Raw genomic sequence first — 15,423 nt, forward strand, 5'->3', positions numbered from 1 at the left:
CCCCATCTTTTCCCCTCAGCCCTGGGCTGGATCCAGCCCTGAGGGTTCCCACTCAGCTCTTCCAAGGCTTCCAGGATGCCTAAGAGCCTGAGAACCAGTTTGAATCTCCAGCACCCAGGAAAATGTCGGGTGTCGTGGTATATGATTTTAATCCTCAAGATTAAAATCAGAGGCATTCTTATCTCTGATTTTAAGGAGTGTATGATCTTCAGAAAGAATTCCAGGACTACATTGTGAGACACTGCCCCCTTCCCCCCAAAAAAGCTGGGTACCTGGGAGTAATACCAGGACTGAGAAGTAGTTGATAGTCCTGGAGATGGATCAAGGGTTAAGAGCAAGTCCTGCTCTTGCAGAAGAACCAAGTTCAGTTCTCAACTCCCAAGCTGGGCAGTTCTCAACTGTAAATTCAGCACCAGGGGATTTCACGCAGCCTTTTAGCATTCTCAGGCAACTGAGCTCACATAGAAATACACATAATTAAAAATTAAATAAACCTTAAAAAATAACAATAAACCTGGCACGTGCCCTTTAATCCCAGACGTTTTTGGTTGTTTATGGAAAGATGAGAGAGAGGAAGGAATCTGGTGTTGTGTGGACTTCTGTTCCCCTAAATGCATAGGCATGCTCACCCTCAAACAACGCATTCTCTCACAGAGGGAACACCACACAAACACACACACACACACACACACACACACACACACACACACACACACAAATACTTCCTTTATAAACTTCACAGATTCATATTTCCTAAGAGAAAGGGACGTCAGGCATGGTGGTTCAAATCCGTGATCCCAACACTTAGAAGGGAGAGGAGGAAGGATTAGAGTAAATTTGAGACCAGTTTGGGGTTGGAGTTGGGGAGGGAAGGTACCATGTCCTGCATGGCTCCAGGAATGGACCTGACTGGGGCACCTTGTGAGGTTCGAGTCAGAGCCCTACTGGGATCCCTTTAATGAGACTCACGGAGGCGGCAACTGATGCAAAAACAACAGGAGTTTTATTGTTTCAGTGCGTTGGGGTCAGAGATGACCCTCAGTAGGCTCTAACAGGGAGTTATGCACCTTTGATTAGGGCAGATTTCAAACAGTAAGGGCAGAATCACACAGTAGTGACTAGGCAGGGTACTATTCATGGGGAGAATCGACCTTCAGACTGACTTGTGGTCAGTGGACCTTCCAGAACTTTCCAAGGGGGTCGGATGGGGAATCACAGGTGGCTTCGTCTGATAGTTGGCTTGCAGTTGTTCCAGGAACTAAGCTGGCTCTACTCCTGGAAGGGGGCGGGGGTCTTTGTGCTTGGAGGTTTGTGGTGGAATTTTCCCACTGGCCTTAGATTGACCCCAACTCTGGCTCTTTCAACTGAGGGAATGATGAAAGGACAAACGTACAGACACACAGAAGAGCTAGGAGCAGGTAGACTGGGTTCTCTGGCGGAGTCACAGCATCCCAGATGCTCAGCATGCTTATCATATTCAACTGAGCATGGAGTCAGGATTATGGCATACAACTAACTGACAAGCAGCCGAGCTCGTTACGTGCAGATAAAGAAGAAGGAAGGTTTCTAGCATACTGCTGGACAAGGAGAACCAGCTATGATGGCTCACAATTTTAATCCTAGCTCCTGGGAGAAAGAAAGAGGCTAAGGGATTAGTATGAGTTCTAGGATAGTCCAGGACAGCCAGGACTACATAGGAAGACTCTGGGTTTTGTTTGTTTGTTTGTTTGTTTGTTTGAACAAAGAGGCAAGCGGAAGTGGAAGCACCTGGGCCAGAAGCCTGTGGCCATTGCTCTGAGCCGTGCCTGTGGAAGGCTTTGCCACTCCCACGAGCGAGGGCGTTGGGGTCACTGAAATGGCCATGGCCATATCAAAGTGACTGTCAATACATTTACTCAGGAGGTCACTTGCTCAATAGGTATAGAAAGGAAATGAAAGAAAAGCCATAGAGACGCTTGGTGATCAAAGTAGCAGAGTATTGCTTTCCAAACAATGTTTTTAATAGTTGGAAATTGAACCCAGGATGTCAACCATACTTTATCAGCAAGTAAAGTCTTGGATTCCAGAACTACAATACTACATTTTTAGAGCATCTCTCTATCTCTATCTCTCTATCTCTCTATCTCTCTATCTCTATCTATCTATCTATCTATCTATCTATCTATCTATCTATCCATCGCTCCTTTTCTTTTAAACAGGGTCTCACTATGTAGTAGACTGGGCTGGCCTAGAACTCATGAAGATCTGCCTGCCTCCTCCTCCCTGGTGCCGGAACTAAAGGACTGTGCCACTACAGCTTGGCTTGAAGATGAACAATTATTATTGTTTTGTTTGTTTGTTTGTTTTTGTTTGTTTCTGGGACAGCATTTCTCTATGTATCCTTGACTGTCCTGGATCTTGCTCAGTAGACCGGGTTGGCCTCGAACTCAGAGATCTGCCTTCCTCTACCTCCCAAGTGCTGGAATTAAAGCCATGTACCACAACACCCAGCTAAAAAAGGATTCTTACTCAGGGGATGAAGGCTGCAGCCACTGGAGCTGTGCAATGCGTGCTTTGCCCAGTCAGATGTTCTTTTCCTTGAGAGTCTGCCAAGCTTGCTTTCCCATTCTATGGATTTGTAGCTATGACGGTAATGAATGCTGACTGCCCAACCGTGGTAGATATGGCCAAGAAACTATATCCCAGTCACACTGAGCATGTGCGTTTTGCCTGAGAATCACACACTTTGCCACAGATGCTTGCACGTCGACACGCTTGCACGGTCACGGTGGGAAGCATTGCAGGCTGCTCACAAAGGTTTGCTCGGTGTGCAATGTCTGCCTCAAGCAGTGGTCAGGCTGAAAGGAGTTTCACTGCCTGGCGGGGCATTTCTTCTTTCCTTGAGGAACAGACGAGGTGAACGCAATACCTTCCCCTTTAAAGCAACAATAAACTTCATAATCCTAACCTCAAAATCGACTCCGAAATTTACACAGAGAACCCAGAGGCCTTGAGCTGCTTGTTTGATCCTGGTCACACACGCCAAAAAGGCAGAGAGGGTTCAAAGGAGAGCCAAGGGCCACTCCACACTTTAATCCTGCGTGTCTTGCTTTTCTTTCAGCTCCTTCTTTCCACCCTTTGGTAAATATCCATTTCAATAACCCCAGGCACCATACATTCTAGAACCAGGAAGACGGTGTCTCTCCTCATTGATACTGACAAGCCCTTTGGTCAGAAAATGTCCCCCAGCAGATGTTAAGGAGAACAATCATAAAGCAGAGAGAGCTGTTTTATGTCTCCCTCTCTAAATTCAACTGGATACGGTTTATTCTATTATTCTATTCTTCTTCTCAGCGCCTTCCCAATTCACAGACTCTTGAGGATTTAGGATACAAGAAAAGTCCTTACAGCTCTAAAATAAGTTGCTGACTGTTCTAACAAAAGCCACAGATCCTCCAGAAAGGAAATAGAGGAAGAATGTAAGAGACACTTAGGAAGCAATAGCCACAATAAAACCAGGTGCTTACAAAATAGCTCAGCCTGTAGAGGTTTTTTCCTACCATTCTCGAAGCCTTGAGTTCAATCCCCAGCACCATATAAAACTAGGAGTGGTGGCCCCTGCCTGTAATTTTAGCAGTCTGGAGGTAGAAGCAGAAAGATCAGAGTTCAAAGTCATTCCCTCTTAAATAGCAAGTGTAAGGCTTTCCTGGAATGTATGAGGCCCTGTGTCAAAGCAAACACAGGGCTGAGGAGGTGACTCTAAGTAAAACATTTGCCACCAAACCTGATGACCTCCCCGAGTTTGATCCCTGGGACTCACTTGGCAGAAAGGAGAGAACCGACCCCTGAAAGTTGTAGTCTGATTGAAAAAAAAAACAATTATTTAATTAGTTATGACCTTACCTTCCATTTTGTTAAGGTAAGGTCTCTCTTGTTCCCCGTGCTGTGGCTTCAAGGCTACTGGCCTGCCAGCTTTCTGATGGTCTCCTGTCTCTGAATGCCAGGATCCATGCACCATTGTCATCACTGGTTGTTTTATCTGGTTTCCCAGAATTGGACTTGGTGGACATCTCCTGGCATGCTCCCTGGTCCTTAGTAATTCCTCCTCCTCCTCCCCCCCTCCCTCCTCCCCTCTCCCCCCTTCTCCTCTCGTCTTCTTCCTCTTCCTCCTCCTCTTCCTTCTTGTGACTACAGACCTGAGGAATGCAACTTACAGAAAGAAGGATTTATTTCAGCTCACTGAGGGGATGTAGTCTACCATGACACAAAATGTCAGCAGGGAAGGAGAGCTAACAGCAATGGGATGTGAGATGGCTAGTTATATTGTGTTCACAGGAAAGAGGGAGAAGGAGAGGGGAGGGGGAAGAGAGAAAGAGAGAGGAGAGAGGAAGAGTCAGAGAGACATAGGCAGAGACAGAGAGATGGAGAGAAAGAGGCATAGAAATGAAAAAGAATCAGAGACAGAGAGAGACAGAGACAGAAAGAGGCATAGAGGGAGACAGAGTAAGACACACACACACACACACAGAGAGAGAGAGAGAGAGAGAGAGAGAGAGAGAGAGAGAGAGAGAGAGAGAGAGAGCGAGCACCTATTGACTTCCTGCTTCTTTCTTATTCAGCCTGAAACACTAACTAGCTTATGGGATAATGACACATTCAAGGTAAGTCTTCTCTCCTCAGCTAAACATCTCTGGAAAGACACTTAGATATGTCTGAGGTGTTTTCTAGATGATTCTTCTAAGTATCACCAAGCTGACAATAGTGTGTGTGTGTGTGTGTGTGTGTGTGTGTGTGTGTGTGTTTGCACCTACTCATGTGTGTGCAGGAGGGCATGCTCACAGCCATCTCGTGGAGATCAGAGGACATCCTGAAGGAGCTAGTTCTCTCCTTCTGCTACGTGGGTCCCAGGGGTAGAATTCAGTTCCTCATTCTTGCTTGCGAACCTTTAACTGACGAACCATAGAGGTATGAGGAGAAAGCTAAGGGACCGTTTGAACAAGGAAGAGGAAGGATCGGGAGCAACGAGAAGAGAGAGCATAGAATCCAGGTGTGGTGGCTCACGCCTGTCATCTCAGCATGCTGTCATCTCAGCATGCAGGGGCTAAGGCCAGAGGATCCATCCCTGTGAGGTCAGGGTCAGGGTAAGCTGCACAGCCTGCTCAGGTCAACCTGGGCTACATCTCGAAGCTTGTTACTAAACAAAACCATGAGAAAGCAAAGCACAAATGAGAAGCTGAGGAGCGAGCAGAGGGAAAAGGAGCCCGTGCTGCAGACCCAGCCAGGAGCCTGCAGGAGACCTGATTCCAAGGAGCAAGTGACACCCAAAGCAGCGGCAGGTGACAGCGCAGACATGCTGGAGAACAGAAGGGCACTTGGGGCAGAGAGCCAAAGCCACATAGGGTTGACTTTTTTTTTTTTTTTTTAAAGGATTAGGGATGAATCAGCTTCACAAGCGTTGGTGCACAGGCCATATGTTAGGTATCAGTCAAGCAGGAAGCAGGCAGCAAGTGGCCAAACGGGTCCTTCAGCCTCTGCCCTGCTGCTGGGCTGTGGGAGAGCTCTTGGATTTAGATTCCCTCAGAGAAGATCTCATGCTCGAGGCTGTCCCTGGTGGCATGGTCCTCACCCACTCCTTCCTTTGGAGTGAGACGAGACCTCATATAAACCTCATGTAAACTCAAACCCTGTAAACCCTGCGGACCGTGCTGAGGTTAGCAGAGTGGGGGAAGTTAGCCGCACCCACTAATAACAGATTCCGCCATGAAAGCTCTGTAAACACTCTAATTAATTACAGGGGGAAAAAAGGGATCGGGATACTTTTTTTTTTTAGGTCACAGATTCCTTTGAAAACCTAATGGAAGTAATGGGCTCTCTACCCAGGAAGAAAACATGTGTGTACATACATGTCAGATTTTATTGATGTCTGGAGGATCATGAAAATCTTGAGATCAAGGCCAAGAGGGTCCACAGACACCTAGGTGAGAAACCCCGACGGACACACTGTGACATCTATAACCCTGTTTATTCAGACAGTCTCTTTCGGAGAGATATCTGCTGCCAGCATCAGACAGAGAGCTCTGACCAAGGTGCAGAGGAGAACGGGGTGGGCCTCACATAAGCTAGGAAGCAGCAGACAGCACAACTTAGACTTGGAAGGTCAATTTCCATCTGTTTGTTCCCCTGGGAATTCGAAATTTGTTATTAGATAGATAACCTATTGATTGGTGGTACTGAGGTGCGAACTGGGGGCCCTAGGCTTGTCAAGCACACAATCTTTCTCTAATAAACTCTATGCTGACCATATATATCATTTATCTTTTCTTTTAAAGTGTATTTATTTGTTAGTTTTGCTTTGTTTATTTATTTTTATTTTTTATTTTTTAATTATTTCTTTTTTCTTTTTCTTTTTTTTTTTTAAGGTTTATTTATTTATTAAGTACACTGTAGCTGTCCTCAGACACACCAGAAAAGGGCATCAGATCTTATTACAGATGGTTGTGAGCCACCATGTGGTTGCTGGGATTTGAACTCAGGACCTCTGGAAGAGCATTCAGTGCTCTTAACCGCTGAGCCATCTCTCCAGCCCTTTCTTTTCTTTTCTTTTTTTTTTTTTTTTTGAGCTGGGGACCGAACCCAGGGCCTTGCGCTTCCTAGGTAAGCGCTCTACCACTGAGCTAAATCCCCAGCCCCTATTTATTATTTCTTTTTCGGAGCTGGGGACCGAACCCAGGGCCTTGAGCTTGCTAGGCAAGCGCTCTACCACTGAGCTAAATCCCCAACCCCTATTTTTATTTTTTAAATTTTACTTTTCTCGGATATTTTATGTATTTACATTTCAAATGTTATCCCCTTCCCCCCTTTCCCATACTCCCCTCCCCCTGCTTCTATGAGGATGTTCCCACTTCCACCCACCCACTCCAACCTCAACGCCCTGGCATTACTCTACATTGGGACCAAACTGCAGTTTCATACAGAAGAATTCCGTTGCCTTAAAAATACCCAGTCTTCACCTATTCATCCGCCTTTCTCATAACCTCTGATGTTTTGATATTTATAATATTCCCATTGTAGCATTCTATACTATCAAAACCCCCAAAACGTATCCCTCGACAGTCAGTCCTCACCTCCTTCTCCACCATGTTTAACATAAGCTCTCTCTGTCATGTGACGCTTCACCAGCCATGTCATGGGTTTTCTCTCTTTGCCTGCCAGCCTGCCATCTTACCACGGAAGCTGGGCGCTCGTACCCAGCTTTATGTGGATTTGGGGAATTCAAACTCAAGCCCTTATGTTCAAACTCTGTCCACTGAGCTATCTTCTTAGTTTCCACCTCCTCTTTTTTTGGAGACAAGAGTCCCCTGTAACCCCTTCATGGCCTCAAACTCATTATATAACCCAGGCTGTCCTTGAACTCTTGATCCTTCTGCCTCTGCCTCTCAATCCCTGGGATTATAGGTATGTATGACCTGGCTTGAATCCACAATTTCTAAGATTATTCAGAAAGTCAGAATGGATTTAATTAATCCTCACAACGGTTCTGAAAATGAGTACCTTTTTGTTTTTTGTCTTTTAAATTTTATTTATTGTATGTGTATGAGTACACTGTCGCTGTCTTCAGACACAGCAGAAAAGGGCATCAGATCCTATTATAGATGGTTTTGAGCCACAGTGTGGTTGCTGAGAATTGAACTCAGGACCTCTGGAAGAGCAGTCAGTGCTTCCCCCCCCCCCCTTTTTTTTTTTGAGCTGGGGACCGAACCCAGGGCCTTGCGCTTGCTAGGCAAGCGCTCTACCACTGAGCTAAATCCCCAACCCCCCAGTCAGTGCTCTTAACCACTGAGCAATCTCTCCAGCCCTTGGTTTTGTTTTTCAAGACAGGGTTTCTCTATATCCCTTGGCTGTCCCAGAACTCACTCCATAGACCAGGCTGGCCTTGAACTCGCAGAGATCCACCTGCCTCTGCTTCCCAAGTCTTGGGATTAAAGGCACATGCCACTACTGCCTGGCAAGAGTGTTGTTCTTTAGGGCCCTGTGCATGCTAGGCAAGTACTCTACCAATGAACTATATTCCTAACCCTCAAAACCAGTCAGTGTTCTTTGTCTCTTGGTGCTGAATGCAAGTGCCTGCATTGTGAGCTATCATGTGAATGCTAGAAATTGAACTTAGGTCCTCTAGAAGTCCAGCCAGTGCTCCTAACCAATGAGTCATCTCTCCAGCTCTTAAAGAATGTTTAAAACAGTGCGATGTGCTGCTGGCATGTGTTGAGGTCAGATGACAACTTGTACAGTCAGTTCTGTCTTTCCATTTGTACTTGGGTCAAAGGGACTAAACTCAGGGTACCATTCCTGCACGCAGCAAGTACCTTTATATGCTAAGTCCTCTCTCCAGCCCCGCCCCATTACAATACATCCTCTTGCTTCTGTTCATCTGGAGAGCTGTGACTAGTGCCACAGGTGTGACCTAGGTGAGGATGATCGATCCAGAGGGTAGTTTTCAAGCAAGCATCATTTTCTTCGTATAAAGGCCACTGCTGGCTTAGTGGTCCGGCCGAGAGCGGTTCGAAGTTCCTCACGTCTCACAAGTTGCTGGATGATGTGGATTCTTACCATTTGTGGATTGCACTGGGGAGAGTAAGGCATCCAAGGGTTACTGAATAATCAATAGGACGGGGTGGCTTCGAAGCTCATCCATGCCATTTCCAGAGAAGCTGGGCACAGCAGCAGTATCTGCAGGGATGTTTCTGAGAGCTCTGTTTTTACCTTGGCAAATTCTTTCCTCTTATCGATAGACAGGATTTCCTAAGACAGTTATTAATTAATATCGTCGCTCATTCCAACTGCCTTGAAATTCCCTAGCTAAGGGGTCATTACCGGATGCTGCAAATAAGCTGGTGTTGGGGAGGTTGGGGGAAGCTAAGAGGAATGACTAAAACCAACACCCTGTGGTGTCAAGATACAAAGCAGATGGCCCTTGTCCTAGCACTCCTGACTTAGTGCCTCAGAACCTGCTGGGACAATTGTTCCTGCCCTTTATTCACTCAATTGTTCAACTCTGTGCCTAGCTCTGTTAGCTGAGAGGCCTCAGAGGGGGCTGATGCAGGGATGCTAAGGGGGTGGGGGGGGGGAGTTGGGTAGAGAGGGACCATTTTAACCCGAACTTGAACTCTGATTTAGAAAGCAGCTTTTAAAAACCTAGTTAACTCTGAGATAGAGCAAAAGAAAATTTAATTATCCACAGGATTTGAAGAGCTGTAGCAAAAGAAGTTGAGTATAGGGACTGATGATGTGTCCCTGACATGCGGATAGATGACACACATGGTTGTGGGTAAACCATAGTCCCTGTGTGTACTTTTGCAGAAGTGTTTCAGCCAATGGGAGAGGTCGTGCAGATAAGGTTTAACGTGATCAAGACCCAGCCCCCCACGCCATTTCAGAAGAATCACAAAACTAGTTCGAGCCACATTTGGCCCAACTTACTGTATTGGCAGTATTCACGGAGAGATAGATAAGATTTTAAAAGTACTGTTCTTATTTGGTTTTCCATCCAAGTAGAAGGGGAAGAACCTTCAGGTTTGCCAGAGATGAGGTTGCTAACGGAGGGAAAGAGAGATTTAAAAAAAAAAATCATTGTGGGTTTGGTTATTTAGCTCAGCTTGCCTAGCAACAGCAAGGCCCTGGGTTCGGTCCCCAGCTCCGAAAAAAAGAAAAAAAAATCATTGTGATTCAAATCCACGTCCTATCACTCAGACAAGAAAGATAGGACATTGGTGCAATAAAGATGGATTCTTGGCCTCTTAGAGGGGGCCTCTCCGCTGTCTCCTTTATTAAATAGAATTTGGGGCTAGGCTCTTTTCAGATGGGATCCCTCCCTCCTGATCTTTTATTAATTTTGTAGTCAGTGGCCACTGCCAAGACTTTATAGTCAGTGCACTGAGACTTGGAGGAGAGTAGTGTGCCTAGCAAGTCAGAGTCTGGAAACTTCGGTCTCATTTGAATCTGGGGATTTGGGGGTTTTCTATGCATCTTTATCATCTGCCTGCTGACTGAGTGATCGTTCATGCCAAGGACACTTCAGTGTCACTCGAAAGATAGGATTCCAAACCAATGGCTTTCGGTGAGGGTAATGATCCAGTCTGAGTGGATCCAATAAAGTCATCTGTCTTAGGAATCAAGAAAAGTATTGGTGAGTTCCGAGAAGGGTGTGTCCCAAGGCTGAGACTGAGACAGGAGGATTCCTGATCTATGTCAGCCTCAGCTACACCAACAGACCCACTTTTAACACGTCAGGAAACAAGCAAAAAGGGCAGAAAAAGAAAGCAAAAAGAACGACAGATTTTTTTTTTCTTTGTAAATGAAGAATGAATTAAGGCCTGGACACATAGTCTTCAATGCAATTTTTTTTTTTTTTTTGGAGCTGGGGACTGAACCCAGGGCCTTGCGCTTGCTAGGCAAGTGCTCTACCGCTGAGCTAAATCCCCAACCCCTCAATGCAATATTTTTTACTCTCATTTTTTTGAGTTAGGTCCCTGTCCTAGTTAGCTTTTTACTGCAGTGATAAACATCATGACCAAAAGTAACTTGGGGAGGAGAGGGTTTGTGTCAGTTTACTGCCATGAAGTTAGCTGCCATGAAGGAAATGTCAGGGCAGGAAGACTGGAAACAGGAGGCAGGAATTGAAGCAGAGGCCATATAGGAAGGCCTTGTAGGAAGGCCATATAGGAATGCTGTTTATCCCCGTGGCGTGTTCAGCCTGCTTTATTTAAAAAAACAAACACGGGGCTGGGGATTTAGCTCAGTGGTAGAGCACTTACCTAGGAAGCGCAAGGCCCTGGGTTCGGTCCCCAGCTCTGAAAAAAAGAACCAAAAAAAAAAAAAAAAAAAAAACCAAACAAACACAAATCTTTTTAAAAGTTATTTGTGTGTGTGTGTGTGTGTGTGTGTGTGTGTGTGTGTGTGTGTGTGTGCGTGCCTCCATATGTATGTCTATACACACACACACACACACACACACACACACACACACACACACACACACAAAGTATATACATGTACACTGCATGCATGGGGAGTGCCTGAAGAGGCCAGAGAGCATTGGAACCTGAGGCTTATTCATGAGCAGCAAGCCTTCTCAATCACTCATCACTTCAAACTCCAGCCTTCTTTATCATTCAACTTAGGACCTAGGACCATAAACCCAGGGTGGTACCACCCACAGAGGACTGGACCCTTCCAGATTTATCATTCATCAATTAAACGCACTATAGCTTTGCCTACATGCCAACCTGATGGGGGCATTTTCCCATTTGAGATTTCCTCTTCCTAGATGAGCCTAGGCTCTACCCGGTTGACAAAACCAAACCAAACCAACCCAACAAAAAACACTCACCCATTGCACTTCGGCATAGCCCGTCCGGCCTGGAAATCATTCCATAGCCAAGGATGGACTTGAACCTCTGATGCTTCTTCTCTGGCTTCCAAGTGCTGAGGCTACAGCTGTACACAACATCGTGTCCCATTTCATGCCACTGGTCTAGGCATGGAACCCAGGTCTTCCTGCAAGCCAGGCAAGCACTCATCAACTGAGTTACAACCCTGGTCTTTCAGAACGGTCTACTCTTCCTTTCATAGTTTGTTGTTGTTGTTTTTCTTTTTCCTAGTTTTAGATTTTAGAAATGGAGGGGTGTTCAGGTAGTCTGTTTTTTAGTTTTATTTTTTTTTTTACAAGTATGGAGCTTTCACTGTTGGTATGTCTGTGAGCCTCGTGCACTCGTGGTACCTGAGGAGGCCGGAAGAGGGAATAGGATCTCTGGGAACTGGAGTTACAGATGGTGGTGGATTGCCATGTGGGTGTGCTGGAGGCTGGATACGGATCCTCTGAAGATCAGCCAGTGCTCTTAATTGTTGAACCACCTCTCCAACTCTTGTACTTTTTTTTTTTTGTTATATACTTTTATTTTTAGCAATGGCTAAAGACTGTTGTGGACTGGGAGAAGCCAAGGGTTATATAGAAACAGCTACAAGTCAACTGCAGAGCAAACAGCCTCGAGTTTAACTTTCAGGTTAACCACTGAGTAGAAACAGACAAGTTAGCTCTTCGAGAAGCAATTTCCTGGGCTACAACGTGACCAAGTGGGTGCAACGGCATGGGCCTACAATCTTAGCTTCTCAGGAGGCAGAAGCATGAGGGTAGACCACTTGAACCCAGGAGGCCAGTCTGGGCAACGTGATGAGAACATGATGAGATCCAGTCTCAAAACAAGATGACAACAACAACAATAACAACAACACAACAACAAAGAAGACAAATACAACCTTTATGAGGGATACCTGAAATGCTGTCTAAGTGAAAAGCCAACCTTTATGAGGGATACCTGAAATGCTGTCTAAGTGAAAAGCCAAGCACGGTATCTAACATATAACCGACTGGGAGAGAGTGGGGTTGTGGTGAAATATTATTTATCTAGGATTTCGGCCTTGACAAGAAAAGCCTATAAGAAAATTACTAAGGGGTTATAGAAGATTTTTAGGATGTGATCATCCACTCAAAACATAAAGCTCTTTAATAACTGAAGAACTGTCTGTTGCGGTCTTTGGGTTGCGGTGATGTGGAGGCCCTATCTGTGCGATGCACTGATGTCATGGAGATTCTATGGGTACCACACACAGAGTCTGGTTCTGGATGACTAATTTATTTTGATGGGCAACATCTGTGTTAAAGCTCTAAATTACTAGTGGGCAAGCATGTGTCACAAGAAATGAGCTTGAATTTGCTCTACAACACATGGATGTGGGAATCTCCTTTATTTAATTTCTCTAAATCAAATTGGATTTGACTTCTTGGAAGCCATCTCCTAGGGTGGGTAATTTGACCAATAACAGTTACTGGGCTAGAGGCACAGCTCTGTAGTAGAAAACTTGACTATCATGTGCCAGGCATGCTCTCCCCCCAACCCTTCTCTCTCTCTCTCTGACACACATACACACACATACCATAACTCACACATACACACACACCATAACACACATGCATACACACACAAACACACACACACACACCCCATAACACACACACCCCCATAACACACACACACACACACACACACACACACACACACACACACACACACAGAGTTGCCTGTGGTGGGCCTTTCCTAGCTCAAGTATGATCTTCAGGTGTTTGTTAGAAATACAGTGCCAGATAAAGTCGGGTATGGTGGTACACTGCCGCCATCTGAGCACCTGAGAAGTTAAGGTAGAGGTAGAAGGGTGAGAAATTTAAGGTTACAGCTAACTCTGTTTGGCTACACAGAGAGTTCAAGGCCAGCCTGGGTTAAATGAAACTCTGGCATATGCATATATATGTATGTATATATACACATATATATCATTATATATTTTTATAATATATATAAAAGGCCAGCCTGGCCTAAGTCAATGAGATCCTATCTCAAACAAACAAGTGCTGGCAGTGTAGCTCAGTGGTCCTGTCTGTATCCTCACCCATGAAATCATCCTGCAGTACATGGGCTGCTGGAACTTTCTCCTGCTCTGAGCATGGCTTTCTTTCCTCAGCCGGAAGCGAATGGGTCCTCGTCAGGACGCACTAACTCAGGATTTCACAAACATCTGGTTGCACATATGTCTCAGCTCAGAACAAACAACTAAGAATTTCCAGAATATTTCAGTTATTTATTGTGAAGTGACGACCAAAGATTTACTATTAGGGCTGCTTGAGAAAACTCCAAGCCCCAAACTCCCTCATCTCACTTGTTTTGGGTAGGTCACTGATGCTGGAGGAAAATAATTTGATAGGAACCCCTGTCTGTCCTGATTGTACTGGAAAGACGATGCTGTCTCTGAGGCTTTTAGCTAAGTGAGCTAGTGGGAATCTGTTTACTGTCCAGAAGTCACACTTTCTTTCCTCTTCTTTTACTTCTTTCCTTTTTTTTTTTTCTTTTTTCTTTTTGTGAGACAGGGTTTCTCTGTAAAGCCCTGGCTGTCCTGGAACTCACTTTGTAGACCAGGCTCTTGAACTCACAGAAATCTGTCTACCTCTGCCTCCCTAACACTGGGATTAAAGCCCTGTGCCATCACTGCCTGGCTGAGTTTATTTTAACTAATTAATTAGTTTAATTAACTAATTTTGGAGACAGAACTTATGCAGTTCTGATGGTCCAGGAACTTGCTAGGTAAACCTACCTCTGCCTCCCAAAACCTGTGGTTAAAGGCATACGACACCATATCTGGCGGTTATTATTATTTTTTTTTCTTTTCTATTTTTCAGAGCTGGGGACCGAACCCAGGGCCTTGTGCTTGCTAGGCAAGCACTCTACCACTGAGCTAAATCCCCAACCCCAATCCTAATTACTTTTAACTGTCTCAGTCTGTCTCTCTGTACGCGATGCAACTCTCCCTTATCTCTTGATGAGAAGCTTCCTTTGCTATATGCTTTTGTCATGATATACTATGATATGAAATATGATATGGTATGATATAATACATGGTATGGTATATGATAAATGATATATGGTATATGATATATGATGATATATGGTACATGATATATCATTGATTTTTTTTGTGGTTTTTTTTTTTTTTTTTGGTTCTTTTTTTCGGAGCTGGGGACCGAACCCAGGGCCTTGCGCTTCCTAGACAAGCGCTCTACCACTGAGCTAAATCCCCAACCCCTTTTTTGTATTTTTTAAATTAAGGTTTTAGCTGGCACACAGGGAAGTAGGTTCAGGCGAGGTGTTCTGAGACACATGTACCATCTCACTGTGCTCGTACTCATGCCTTGAACTGTGTGCCCTTGTATCTCATCATTTACTTTGCTTTATCAAAAATGCTTGTTTATTTATTTACTTAGCATATATTGGAGTGTGTGAGCCTTCGGAGATCAGTGGACAATTCTCAAGACGCCGGTTCTCCATTGCTACATTGTGGAATCAGATCTGTCTGCGCACAAGTATCACTACTCACTGAGCCATTTTGCAAGCCCATTCTTTTGTATTTCCAGGTCTTGGTTAAGGTCTGGAACTGTCCGTGAAGCTCAGGGTAGACTCAAAATGATAGTGATCTTTTCCCCCGTGTAGCACCCCCCCCAAATAAACAAATAAAATGTAATTTAAAAATTATAAATATAGACCAGTGTGGTGGTACACACCTTTAATCCCAGCACTTGGCTGGCTGAGGCAGAGGCAGGCTGATCTCTGTGAGTTCGAGACCAGCACAGGCCTCAAAGGGAGTTCCAGGGCATCCAGGCTATTGTTATACAGAGAAACGCAGTCTCAAAACACTGCCTCCCAAATTATAAATATAATGAGCATGTACATGTATGTATGTGTGCATGCTATGAGTGGGGCACACACATGTCCCAGCACACATATGGAGGTCAGAGGACAACCATGGAGCTGGTTCTCTTCTCCTTTTAAGTGAGTTCTGGGG

The 15,423-nt window shown here is 45.0% G+C and overlaps 1 long non-coding RNA gene across 3 annotated transcripts; it reads left to right on the forward strand.

Annotated features, from left to right (window-relative positions):
- The first annotated feature begins 4,160 nt into the window (after positions 1–4,160).
- On the forward strand, positions 4,161–15,110 carry LOC120097859 (uncharacterized). Of its 3 annotated transcripts, XR_005495692.2 has the most exons (4): positions 4,161–4,284; positions 4,599–4,640; positions 5,810–5,957; positions 14,846–15,110. It is a non-coding gene; the product is annotated as an uncharacterized LOC120097859 (long non-coding RNA). The 3 variants fall into 3 exon arrangements; XR_005495691.2 differs by having other exon boundaries at positions 4,177–4,640; XR_010059119.1 differs by lacking the exons at positions 4,161–4,284; positions 4,599–4,640 and adding an exon at positions 4,870–5,120.
- Positions 15,111–15,423: the final 313 nt, after the last annotated feature.

The sequence above is a fragment of the Rattus norvegicus genome, chromosome 17, assembly GCF_036323735.1.
Source record: "Rattus norvegicus strain BN/NHsdMcwi chromosome 17, GRCr8, whole genome shotgun sequence".
Lineage (NCBI taxonomy): Eukaryota > Metazoa > Chordata > Mammalia > Rodentia > Muridae > Rattus > Rattus norvegicus.